The sequence below is a fragment of the Ochotona curzoniae genome, unplaced genomic scaffold, assembly GCF_017591425.1.
Source record: "Ochotona curzoniae isolate NIBS_2020 unplaced genomic scaffold, NIBS_Ocur_1.0 patch81, whole genome shotgun sequence".
Classification (NCBI taxonomy): Eukaryota; Metazoa; Chordata; class Mammalia; order Lagomorpha; family Ochotonidae; genus Ochotona; species Ochotona curzoniae.
The window spans coordinates 87,884-101,075 of NW_024467063.1; the positions used below are offsets into that span (position 1 = coordinate 87,884).

The 13,192-nt window shown below is 45.4% G+C and overlaps 1 protein-coding gene and 1 pseudogene across 3 annotated transcripts in view; both read left to right on the top strand.

Annotated features, from left to right (window-relative positions):
• Window positions 1-13,192, top strand: part of LOC121168261 (monoacylglycerol lipase ABHD2) — a 101,814-nt gene that overhangs the window by 26,446 nt on the left and 62,176 nt on the right. The window lies entirely within an intron of this gene.
• LOC121168262 lies at window positions 6,903-8,766 on the top strand (annotated as a pseudogene).

The following is a 13,192-nucleotide window of genomic DNA, read 5'->3' on the forward strand; positions in this document are numbered from 1 at the left end:
AACACATCAGGGCAGAAAGGTTCATTTGTTTTACCTCCGTCTTTTCATTTGCCTCTTATTTCTGATTCAGATCCTAATTCTTTAGGAATAAGTATATTCTGCATTCATGGGGCCCATCACCAAAATATTTTCACATTATTCTCTGTTTAGTAAAATTGCTGAGTACCTCTCACGGGCATGATGCCATTTAATCCTCTTGATAACCAGGCTGTTCGATTTCACTCTTCCTCCCCACTTTAGGGATAAGGAAAGGGGGAGCATCAGGGTAGGAAAGCAAACACAAACTGTGGTGTGGTTCCAGAGGTGGCTGCCTCCTTCTCCCTGGGACCTACCTCAGGATCTCCTTCAGGATGGCTGCCTGCAGAGGAGTGAGCAGAGGCAGAAGAGCCCGGCCAGGCCAGGAGCCATCAGCCAGGTGTCCCCGCTCCCACCTGCAGGGACCTCACACTCCTGAATATGCCTGTTTCTATTTTGATCGCCCTGTTGCAAGCCACAGTCCCTTAATGTTCCTTCACTCCCTTGATGTCACATTTCTGGAATAACCTCCTGTGTTTGGAGTTGAAGGCAGGAAATGGGTCTGTTATGGCTAGGAGTGTTTCTCCTGGGACTCGGGATTTTTCCCTGGGCAGGAGAAGCGTGTGTTCTGTCTTCACCAGTGCTCTCCTGGGCAGCAAAGTCCAGTCAGCCTGTTTACAGCAAGCTGGGGGACCCTGACTGCAGGCGTCTGTTAACCTGACCTCAAGGAGGATAGGAACATGAACATACCCTCCTTGCTCTGCAGAAGCAGGAAGAAAAGGAGGGGGAAGTTGGACATGGAAGCATGTGAGGAGGATGGGATATTTCCTCCTCTCCTCCTCACTCGCGCCCCAGCAGTGTTAAAATCTGTCTGAAGGTAATTTCCCCAAGGATAAGTGAATCTTTTAATGTCTCAAGGAAAACTTTACTCCAATGGGATATGTCTCTTGTTCACTTAGCAACAGATCAATATTTACCTGGTGATTCATTTTTCTTCTTCTTTTTTTGGCTCTCGGAGTGTTTGCTTTTCATAAAACAAGCAGACCAAGCTCAGTTGCAACTTATGAGAAAGTCTTGGTGGTGATAGAAATCTCCTGGATTAAAAAAAAAAAACACAACTAATACCTTTTCACTGTTTAATAGAAAATAGAGTACACAAAACTCATTTGTTTTTTTATGAATTGTATACATTTTTGCATATTATATTAGGTGTGAAGGGTCAAGGGCTAGAGGAAAGTGGGTAAGACCATTGTTTTCACATTCTCTTCTTTCTTTCCTATGTCTGGGGGGAGGAGAGAGATAAGGGGAGAAGCTACACCCAGCCTTCCGACTGTCCTAGGGTCCCCGACATGGGGCATTCTCCGAGGGTCCTGCTCAAGTGGTTTTGACAGTTCAGTAGTTCTGCATTGCTGCCTACCTTTCTGCTCCAATCATGATGAAATCTCTCCAGACTCCACTGGCTGACGTAGTCCACCTAAGAGGCTCCTTTTCCCCGGATATTCACTGCCAACACTTGGCTAGGGTAGCTGATCAATTTCTTCTGTTCTCCGTCCTCTGTTATGGTCCCAAGTGTCCTCTGCAGGCTCCAGTTTACTGCTGTATCCTCCATGTGTTTCTGAATATACTGTCCATTGCTCCATCCAAGCCACCGAGGAGGCCCAGGTCTGACACGTGCACTCCATGGTCAGACCATGGAACCTGTGGTTCTGTTGGGGGAATTCCCAGAGAAACTTCATCTAAGGTGATCCCAGACCTGATTCTTGTGTGTATGCCAACACAGGGTCCAGCACAATCCGTCGCCCAAATCAGCCTATGCATACATTGTTAGTTGCAATTGTTAGATCAGTTGTCTCCAGCCTTGTCTTCTACACAAACAATGGGTATTGTAGTCCCACAAAACTCATTTGTAATTTACCTATTCAGAGGTAGCACTCTTACTATTTTGCTGGATTTTTCTTGTGTGTACACTTTACCTTCTCAGAGTTAGGATAATAAACAAGGGAACTTCAAAACGTTCATATAAGCATGGAATTAAAACATAAGTTTACGTGGATGTAAGAACAACTTGAAAGTCATGCATGGTTTTTCCATGAATTTTGTGAAGCTCTCTCGTGTGTTGTTTATTGACCTGCCTTGACACCAGTCCAGTGTGTCATCAACACTTAGAAATCCACATTACAACCTCTGTCTTAACATTCTTTCTAATTTCCTCCTGGCTGTCACTCAGGTGGATCACAGGGAGGTGGCTGTGGCCACTCCCGGAAAAGCCCAAGGGAGTGGTAGTTACGCAGCTGAACACATAGGCAAGAGATGCTGTGCAGCAGCAGCGATGTGATCTAAGCTTGCGTTGAGTCTGAGCTGGCGTACAAACCTAGGTCTACCTCTGAACAGCTGTGAGCCCGGACAGAGTGCTGGTCCCTCTGGTCCTTGATTTCCTTCTACTTCAGAGGCAGCAACCACATCTCCTGCGTTGTCCTTCAGTACCAAGATCCTCTGAGATTAGACCTTTGCGTCATCAGAGAGCAGCAGAGGAGGTGCCTGGGGAAGGACCCTCAGGGGAAAGGTTTTCCCTTGTGCCTTTCTGCTCCTGACTGTCTCATCCCCCACACGCTGGGACAGGCTAGCACTATCTCCCCAGGGCTTTAAAAAAATTTTAACTGCTGTTTTGAGCTGACATATTCACATAATAAAATGCACAGGAGCTTTTGCCTATGTGTTCAGCTGCGTAACTACCACTCTCATTGGGCTTTTATGGGAGTGTCCATAGCCACCTCCCTGTGATCCACCTATCTGTCATAATGCAACTCGAGTTGGCTTCCTCAAACAGGCTAGCACCCAAGGCATGTTGCCGTGTGACCCCAGCCTGCCTGTGCAGCGCTGTCACTTGCTTTGTCATTGCCCAGGAAGTGCCTCTTGCGCCAGCTACTCCAAATTCATTTCTCCCCACCAAAATACTCCTAACCCTGTAAGAGAAACTTCACAACAGTAGCATTGGCTCTGAGCTTTCCTAGACCTGCCCCACTCCTCCTCTGCTAGAATGAACCTTCTTTCCTTTTCCTAGTATGTGGTTCCTCAGCATGTAGCTGCTTCTTCATGCTCCCTCTTGTTTTCATGTGTTTTTTTAAAGGATTTATTTATTTTTGGGCCCGGCGCAGTGGCGCAAGTGGTTAAGGTCCTCACCTTGCACGCCCGGGATCCCATATGGGCGCCGGTTCTAATCCCAGCAGCCCCACTTCCCTTCCAGCTCCCTGCCTGTGGCCCGGGAAAGCAGTCGAGGACGGCCCAAAGCTTTGGGACCCTGCACTTGCGTGGGAGACCCAGAAGAGGCTCCTGGCTTGGGATCGGCATAGCAGCGGCCGTTGCGCTCACTTGGGGAGTGAATCATCGGACGGAAGATCTTCCTTTCTGTCTCTCTTCTCTGTATATCTGCCTTTCCAATGAAAAAATAATAATAAAAAAAGGATTTATTTATTTTTAATTGCAAAGTCAGATATACAGAGAGAGGAGAGACATAGAGAAACATCATCCATTCACTGGTTCACTCCTCACATGGCCACAATGGTCAGAGCTTCACCGATCCAAACCCAAGAGCCAGGAGTTTCTTCCAGGTCTCCCATGCGGGTGCAGGGTCCTCTATTGCTTTTTCAGGCCACAAGCCAGGAGCTGGATGGGAAGTGGAGCAGCCAGGACATGAATCGGCACCCATATGGGATCTGGTGTGTGCAAGGCAAGGGTTTAGTCACTAGGCTATTGTGTCGGGCTCCTACCTCTTGTTTTCTGCAAATTTATATCTTTTTTCTCTGGAGTACATGGACCCCAAACCAGCAACCACATACTTGGGGAGACAACAGGGTCCCTGGCAGTTCCCAAACCTAGGGTACAATGTTGTCCTGCCTCTTATTTTCTCACAAACACTTACTCCCATTTTGGCAAATGCCATGAGTGCTTGCGGAAAAGAAACCATATTGTTCCCAGCGTGTTCCATGATGCTCTGAAGAATCAGATGTATCTTTCACTCTTGCAGATTTGTTGGAATGGGAAGATTTCCTCCCATCTCTGGCAGAAGGTGGATTTTTTTTTTTTTTTTAATACTCAGGCAGCCCCAGATATAGGCAAGTGGCAGTTTGCAGCCACCACCCTTCCCTATGGGCCTGGCTGAAGTTTCCATCACTAGTTACAGATTAAAAGATGAAAACAAGCAGTAGCAGGTACCTATCTCTCGGAGCCTACAGTTAAAATGTATGTGTTCCCCTGTGGGAAGCCAGGCTGCTGCTTTTCCACTGCTTAGGAAGCTTCTTGGTGAGGGGCACGCTGAGGCTAAGGATGCAGCCATTGGAAGTACTATGGACCACTCAACTAATAGACAAGCCTTAAGAACAGAGCTGCCTATCTCCATTGGTAGGAGATCCTATAGGGTCCAGAGAAAGGAAGCAGCATGACCAAAGCCTTAGCCCCACCTATGATGGCGGGAAAGTCCTTCTTTCCCTAGAGATAAAAATGTAATACTGTCATCCTACTTCCACGCATGGGACCGAGAGCTGGGTGCTGCCCTTCCCTGTGGATTTGAGAGACACCTGAAACTTGGATGGAGGGGTCATAACCAGCCGGAGCTAACAATTGGCTCTGCTGTGCTCTAGAACCTTCTCTGGGTGTTCCTTCTTGGAAGCTGCTTCAGACAGTTATAGGAGAGTGGCAGACATCCCTCAGGCTCTCCGCAGAACAGGAAAGATTCCTTCTCTGTGATACTCCCAATTTCCGCGCTCTCTGTAGGGTCTAGACCCCAACAAGAATCCCATTGAACCACTGTTCAAATCTCTTATAAGTTCATTTCTTTAGTTTGCTACTAATAGTAATCCAGTGGTCTTAGTTCACCAACATTTGGCGACCTCTGAGACTCATTTGCTGGGAAGGATTTTGTTTTTGTTTATTATTATTTTTTTTAATATTTGCTTCAGTTATTTGAAAGGCAGAGACACAGAGTTCTCCATTCACTGATTCACTTCCCAGGCTGGACTAGGCCAAAGTCAGGAGCTTGGAGCTTCTTCCAGGTCTCCCATGTGGGTGCAAGGAGCCAAGCACCTGGGCCATCTCCACTGCTTTTCCAGGTACATTAGTAGGAAGCTAGGTTGGACTTGGAGAGTTGGGACTGGAATTGGTGCTCATATGGAATGCCAGCATCACAGGTGGCAGTTGAACATTGCGCCACCACGCCAGGCCCTGGGAAGTATTTTTTAAAAGATCACTATTTTAACTTTTTTACTGTGGAAGTTTTCCAGAGGCATGTATTTTTATTGATTTCTCACAGTTGCACATCCCATTTCTGATAAGACTGAACAAACCTCCTTTTATTTATTTGAGAGGCAGAGGGATAGAAAGAGAGAAAAAAAAGCTGCCCTCTGCAGGTCCACTCCCCAAAGGCACATACTTTCCCTGCACCTGCCCTGCTCCCCGTGGACTGAAGCCAGGGGCCTGGAACTCAGTCCAGATCTCCGATGTGGTGCAAGAGCCCAGCTGCCAGGGTCAGGAGCAGAGGCACTGATCAAATGCAGACACTTCGATATGGAACACGCATTCTAACTGCTGGGCCAGGCACCCACCTCCAGACCTCATTTCATTTTTTCTCTTAGACAACACCAACTCCCTCTCCATTGCCATCCTACATGTTTATATCTAACAGTAGGTGTCCATTTTTATTTTTAATATTATTTTTCTCTAAAGGTTGATTTGGCAGACAGGGTTGCAAAGACAAAGACTTCCACCTACAGGTTCATTTCCTAAATGGCTGGGCCAGGCCAAAGCCAGGAGCCTGGAATTTCATCCCTCTCTCCCATGTGGGTGCAGGGACCCAAGCACTTGGGCCATCTTCTGCTGTTTTCTCAGGTGTATTAGCAGGGAGCTGGATCAAAAGTGGAGCAGCGAGACTCAAGCCAGCACCCATTTCAATGCTGGCACTGTAGCTAGGAGCTTCACCTACTATGCCACAGTACTAGACTCCATTTTTCTTATATCTCCCCAGATAAAAGCCTGCTTCTCTGTATATGAAAGCTATGTTTGTCATGGATATGTACAGAGGTATTTATTTTGTCCTGATGTACCAAGGAAGTGTTATGTAACTAGAAGTAGCATATACTAAAGCTGATCTCTCTAGGCAGTCCAATAGAAGGAGTTCTTCTCCAGATCTAAAGAGCCCAGGACTCAGTGTAAAAACTCCTAAGCTCCTACCCTTCTATATCTGCTTGTTAGAAGGCTGTTTATTGGCAGGGGCAGTGCCAAAGTGGAGGCTGGGATTAAGACCTTGGGTAGGGACCATTGATGTGTTCTCAGTCTTAAATAAAATCCAAGGCAAATGCAGCTGCATAGCATCTCTTCTTGTAACTGTACCTACAGAATGGACAAAATCTGTTCTTTTTATAATAATAAAAAAAATTAAGGAAAAAAAGAAAATTCTCTGTCAGATTGCCATCCTTAGACCTCTCCTAGCACAGATTATTTATAGAAGTATAAAAGTTCATGGAAAATAGAATTTAAAAATAAGTATGAAGTGTGAAATCTCAGGCCCATTTTAACTGCTTTCTGGCATTTAAAATGCTAGTCGGGTGGGAGTGCCCGAGATGGAATCTTCCTCTATTTTCAATCCAGCTTCCTACCAGTGTGTCTGGGAGGCAGCAGAATTTGGGTTCCTGCCACCGGAGTAGGAGACCTGGATGGAACTCAACCCTGGCTGTTGAAGACATTTGAGGAATGAGACAGTACAAACAAGATCCTCATTCATATATATCTCTCTCTCTCACTTTCTGTATCACTCTCTTTCAAATAAGCAAATTTTAAGAATAAATGAGGTGATAAACTAATAAAATGCCAATTAAGACACCACATCTATCACTAGGTGTTTGCATTTCAATCCCAGCTCTGTCGCAGATCCCAGTTTTCCTGCTAAGACACCTCCTGGGAAATAGTAGGAGAAGGCTTCCTGCCACCTGCGGGAGAGACCCAAGCTGGGTCACCAGTTCCAAGCTTCGTCCTGGCCCAGACCCAGTGATCGTGGGTGTTTGGGAAGTAAACCAATGGAAGGCAGAGCTCTTTCCATCTCTCCTTTTCCAAAGAGTAAAAGAAAGGAAGAAAAGTTGCTGTTGGCCGGGATGTAGTCAGAGGCTGTTAGACTTGCTACACTTAGAAACCACCGACGTGCCTTTGGCTAGAAATTTACCACAGCTGTCCTTGCAGGAAGAAAAGAAGAAAAGAAGAAACGTAAGGAACAGCTAGTGGGAAGCACAGGCTGTTATTTTATGGATATAAAATGGCCAGGTTGTTACAGGATCACCATAGTGTTAAGCCCTGCCTAGACAGTGGTTCCCTGTGTAGGTTGTTGAACCACGTTGTGCCAGCCCCAGAGGGCAAGGCCCGACTCCCAGAGGGCTATTCCTATAGAAGAAAGCACGTCCCGTGACCCACACTCACAACTTCCTGGGGCTGTGTTTTCTCACAGAAAGCCTTAGCATGAGTTCAGGAATTCTAGTGACCCTACCAAGATAATGTAGTTGTGTCTAACTTATTAGGTAAACAAGAATTAGCTCTTATTTTAATATCAACATTCCAGTGGTTTTAGGCAAAAAAAAATTTTTTTAATCTATGCACAGTTTTTGTATAACCTGCATTTTCCATGATCTTTTTGAAGACCCTCCCACCTCCTAGTGAGCTAAAGCTGGAAGGAATTTCATTATTTGGGGCTTAAAGTCCTCTTATTTCCCTCTTGCTCATAGACATTCCAGAACAGATTTAGATCTTTCCTCCTTGGCTGAATACGGCAGCAGCTTTTTCGTTGTCATAGGATAAAGTCCTGATTTCCAAAGTCTTAATTCCATTGACCTGATTATCCATTTTAAGAGCCGTTCAAGTATTTCCTTAGCTGCTTATGATAAACTGAGAACAGAGAGACGAGGCCGTGCAGCACACCAAAACCCTGATTATGTAGCCAGCAGACCCTAGGAGCACATTCACTTTCATCCTAAGAAAGTTGGAAGATGAAATACTGAGAATTATCTTTAATGGAACCACAGCTTGATTTACTTCACTGAAATCAGTTTTTAGGTGACTTCATCTTAAACATGAATTGTAATTCTGATAAATTGTCCAAACTGAAACTGTCAAGATGAGAAGGGTGAATTACTGACCCCTGGACATTGTTCTCTGGCACTAGACTGATCAGACATCCCCGTTTGCCAGAGTGTGGGCCTCACCATGCTCATCCTGGGGAAGTCCCAGCAAACAGCCTCTTCCGCCATTAGATTGACTGTGCAGTTTTTACAAGTAGGCGTTCACTTGGTGGTGGGTATTAATTTGCCAGCGGCCAGGTTTAATTTAACTCTTAGATGTTGCCCGCCTGTACTGCATCTACCTTGGCCGTACCATGATGCAAGGTACCACCATCTTGAAGGCTTCTTGTACTGAATCCAGATGATGAAACTCCATGTGCTGTAAAATACACCCATGCCCTCTAACCTTGAGCCGGATTCTATCTTTTCATTACAGACTGTGTGCCTTCTTGCAGGAATTACTGCATCCTGAAAGATCTAAAAGTCACCAAAATGTTCAAGATTCCCCCAGTTTAGTTTAAATCAAAGAATGCGCATCTCTAACATGCCATGTAGTCTTTTAAAAACAATCAATGCCAGTTTCCAAACACTGGTCACCTTCTTCCTGCCTGCTCTATTCATTATACATGACTTTATTCTTCAGGGCTTTTCTGTGTATCAGAAAAGCAACAGAAGCTATAGAATATGCTACAGTTGGTTCCATCAGATGGTATCAGACCTGGCTCGTATGGTCAGCAAGTGGATCTTAGCATCTCTCACAGTGTCCCACTGCTCGGTCACTCCACTGTCTGACTCGGCTCCCAGATCTATCTTGATCTATCATCATCCTTAACTTTTTAAAAAGGATTTATTTGTTTGTATATTTATTTATTTATTTATTTATTTATTTTGAAAGGCAGAGTTTCCAAAGAGAGATGGGGGAGAGGCAGAGATCTTTCATATGCTATTTCACTCCTAAAAAGGATGTAATTGTTGGAGTTGGACTGCTCCCAGGCCAGGAGCTTCTTGAGCATAGTTACAGGGACCCAAGGACTTAGGCCATCTTCTGTTGCTTTCCCAGAGACATTATCTCACAACTGGATCAGAGTTGGAGCCACCATGACTGGAACTGCTTCTGTGTATATGAAGCACATGGGCTGCTGGTGCCATGGACAGCAGCTTTATACAGTATACCGCAATGCTGACTCATCTTTAACATTTTTTTAGTAATTTTTAGAAAAGATTTACTTAGTTACTGATTTTTATTTGAGAGAGTTATAAAGAAAGAAGGACAAGACAAATTTTCCCTCAGTTGGTTCACTCCCCAGATGGCTACAATAGCTGGGGCTGAGGCTGGGGCTGAGCCAGACTGAAGCCAGGAGCCTAAAGCTTCTTCTGGGTCTTTCACATGGGCACAGGCGCCCCAGGAATTGGGCCATCAGCTGCTGCTTTTTCAGGAGCACTGGCAGGGAGCTGGATCAGAAGCGTCACAACCAGGACTCAAACCAGTGCCCATATGGAAGCTGCTGTTCAGGCAATGGCAGTGCTCCCCAGTCCTCCCCAGCATTAAGAACACTTTCCCACAAAGGGAACCTTTTGGGGGCATTGGACTTTTGGAGCAGAAGCCATTAGAGGGTATCATAATTGCTCAAGAAAAGCACTTCCCTGGGCTTGCGAGGGAATCCACCCATCCACAGCTCATACAGAAAACTGTGATCCTTGTTTCCCCTAAATTGGCTGAGGCACCTTGTGTTGTCACCGCAATGACTGACATTGCCTGGGCCCTTCATCAGCCCGAGGTGGCTGGCTGTAGTGCAGTGTCACGGTGAGTTGGGGGAATGAGTCAGCCATGGTGACAGCTTGTGAACCCTTCCAGATCTGCACTTGGTGTCAGTTGCTAATCAGAGCGTGTGCCTCAGGGACAGTGTGCCTCCATGGCATCAAGCCAAACAGCTTACCCTCTGAGGTAGCCATTACAAGAGTCTATAATTGAAACATCTGGGAAACCTCTCCTGTAGATCAGTGGTTGGTCCAGAACCATCTGTGACCTCCCAGGCAGGGAGAATTCAGCGAGAAGCAGTAGCTTATGTGTTTTTCCATCTTTCCATTGGCCACTGGTCCCATTGTCTTGACCAATCTGCCTTTCTTGTGGCAGGGAACACCATATTCTGCTGGAAACACCCAGAACTACTGGTGTTTTAGCAAGTCCTTAAGAAGATGAAGAAACTCCATTTAAAAAGCTTTTTCTGGTTTTTTGTTGTTGTTGTTTGTTTTTGCTTTTTTAATTTAAAACCTGCCCAAGCCATGGAAAGCATGGACTTTTGCTTCCTTGATATTCAAAAAAGGAAGATTCTTTTCATTGCGGAAAAAAAAAAAAAAAGAATTAATGAGTGTTTGTATAATTAGTCAATTAAACATACTTCATAACCCGCTCTTCCGGTCTGTTTGCTTCATGCCACACCTGCTGCCTCCTAAACATACACCCAGTTCTTTGTCTCATATTTCCAGCTTCTCTGGCCATCAGAATCCTGCCCAGCTCTCTGGCCCTCTGAAATCCTAGCGCTCCAGTATCCCCCAACTTTCCCCACCTTATGTCTATTTTGCTGTCTCCTAACAACAGGATATAAACAATAATAGGGCACGAGAGTGCCTCTCTTCACCACACCTGTATTTTAAGAGGCCTAAGGACAGATGCCGTGTTAAAACTCTCATGGCTACCCATTTGACATGCAGCTGGTACACACTGATTATTTTGGTAGGGATGTAAGATTAAAGTGTCAGACTAGGTAATTCAGAGAAGTGATAAAGAAGTTCAGAGGAAGATGTTATTACAGCACTTTGGATAAGAAAGAATTGCATGATTCTGAAAGAGTACTTTAGCTCTGAGTGGGTGAGGCCAGAGAATGAAAGGGCCAGAGTCTGGCCCCAGCATAAGCTGGTGATGTCAAACATTTAAGCCAGGGCTTCTGGCTGAAAACCATCTTGCACTTCCAGACCAGCACTGATCACCCATATTCACGTGTACTTTTGTCCTATGGGCCCACCAGTAAGGAGACAGTCAGGGCCTTGCGGCCACTGCCACACGTCCTCATTGTCACTGCTCTGCCTTGACCTCACAGCCACTCTGCTGCTGTCCTCCCAGTTCCATGGATCTGCATGTGGCTGAACCTTGACCACCTTGCTTGTACTTTCCAAAGATGAACTTGGTACTATATTTGCATAGCATTTGGACCTGCCACCCCATCTGCCCTTTGATCTTATTTGCTAATGAACTTCATAATTGCTTCCTCTGCCCATTCCCTGCCATAACCTGGGATGTCAGACCCTAACTAGACCAGCACGTCCCAGTTCTGTAGGGGAGGAAGAAGAGGTCACATCATGTAGACTTCCAAATCTTAGGAGGAGTTTGGATATCATCCGTTTGGGTCCTAGTGGTGATATGAAAGAAGGATGCAAGTCTTTTAGGGTAAAATCAGTGGGATTGGTAATTAATCGGATGGCCTTGGGCATGGAAGAGAAAGGCTGAGTCACAGATAATGTCAGGGTTATCAACAAGTTGAGATAAGAATGCAATCATTGAAAGAAATAGAAAAGCCAAAGGAGGAGGCTGCTTTTTCTGGGAAAGTATAGTTTGAGTTTGGTCTGTGGGATATATACATGGGCAGGTGCAACAGAACCTAGGTGTGAGCTCAAGGCCAAACATCGGATTTGAGATCTGCTAGAGGAAGGGGAAGCTTGAAGGTGTAAGGGAGTAACAGACAATGAGGACAGGTAGACAGGGCAGATTGTGGTTTGACAGAGTGGAAAATCCCACCTTTGAACCAGAAATAGGGGCTGGGGAAGGTTGGAGAGAACAAGGGGCCCCTAGTGCTGTGAGAGTCAGCAAAAATCAGAAGACAGCGAGTACCTTCAATCTCAGTAACAAAGAATGAGGGATTTTTGAGGCTGTGTTTTCAAGTTGTAAAGTACAGTCAGTTAATAAAAATTGAGAAGTAACTTGGTTGGGGAGTGGTTAACCTAGCCATTTAACCACTGGTTAGGAGGTGGTGTCCCAGATCAGAATCCCTTGGTTCAGTGCCCACATGTGACTCCTGAATCCAGCTTCCTGCCAGTGCAGAAATGGGATGCTGCCGGTGGGAGGCAATTAATACCTCAGGTGGTTGGGTTTCTGACACCCCTGTGGGAGGCCTAGATAGGGTATTGTCTCTCTCTTCTCTGAGTGTTTGTATATCTCTGTGTCTTTTTTCTTTCTTTCTCTTCTCCCCTCAGATTTTTCTATACTTTTTTTCCCCTTCTTCTATTTTATTTGAAATGTTATGGTACAATTCCATAGGCTCCTGGGATTTTCCTTACCCTCTCCCCAAATTTCCTTCCCCCCACTGAAATTTCCCCATGGTATTACAACAGTATAATCCTTCATAAGCAGTCGTAAGTCCATCATTCTATTTAAGTGCATCCTGACATTGTAGGTACAGACAGTAGCATTCTATTGTAAAGTTATATCCAACAGTTTCATTTAAAAACAGAAGTGAAAAGCCATTAACTAGGGAAAGATTTGAGAAAAAAGTAGGAATCTGAGAAAACCAAATTGGATGATGGTGTCCCCCCAAGAGTGAGACGATTAGTGCAGAGGTTAAAATTAGCCAGGGATTTCTGTGGTCTAGCAGTTAAAGCCAGTGTCCGCAGTGCTGGCATGCCATATGGGCACCGGTTAATGTCCAGCTATTCCACTTCCAATCCAACTCCTTGCTAATGACCTGGATAAAGCAGCATAAGGTGGCCTTAGTGCTTGGGCCCCTGCCACCCATGTGGAAGACCCAGAAGAAGCTCCTGGCTCCTGGCTTCTGCCTGACCCAGTGCCGGCCATTGTAACCATCTGGGAAGTAAACTTCTCTGTCTCCTCTTTCCCTCTCCTGCACTATAACTCTGATTTTTTTTTTTTTCAAAATAAAGAAGTAATTAGAAAGTAAAAAATAAAACTTAGCCAGTGGTGGCACCGGGATCTATCTAGAGCTCCTGGGACTGACACAGCCTGGTGACTTCACCTTGGGGAACACGTATTTCCTCACTTGGGAAACAAAAAAATGATGTGTTTCATGTCCTCA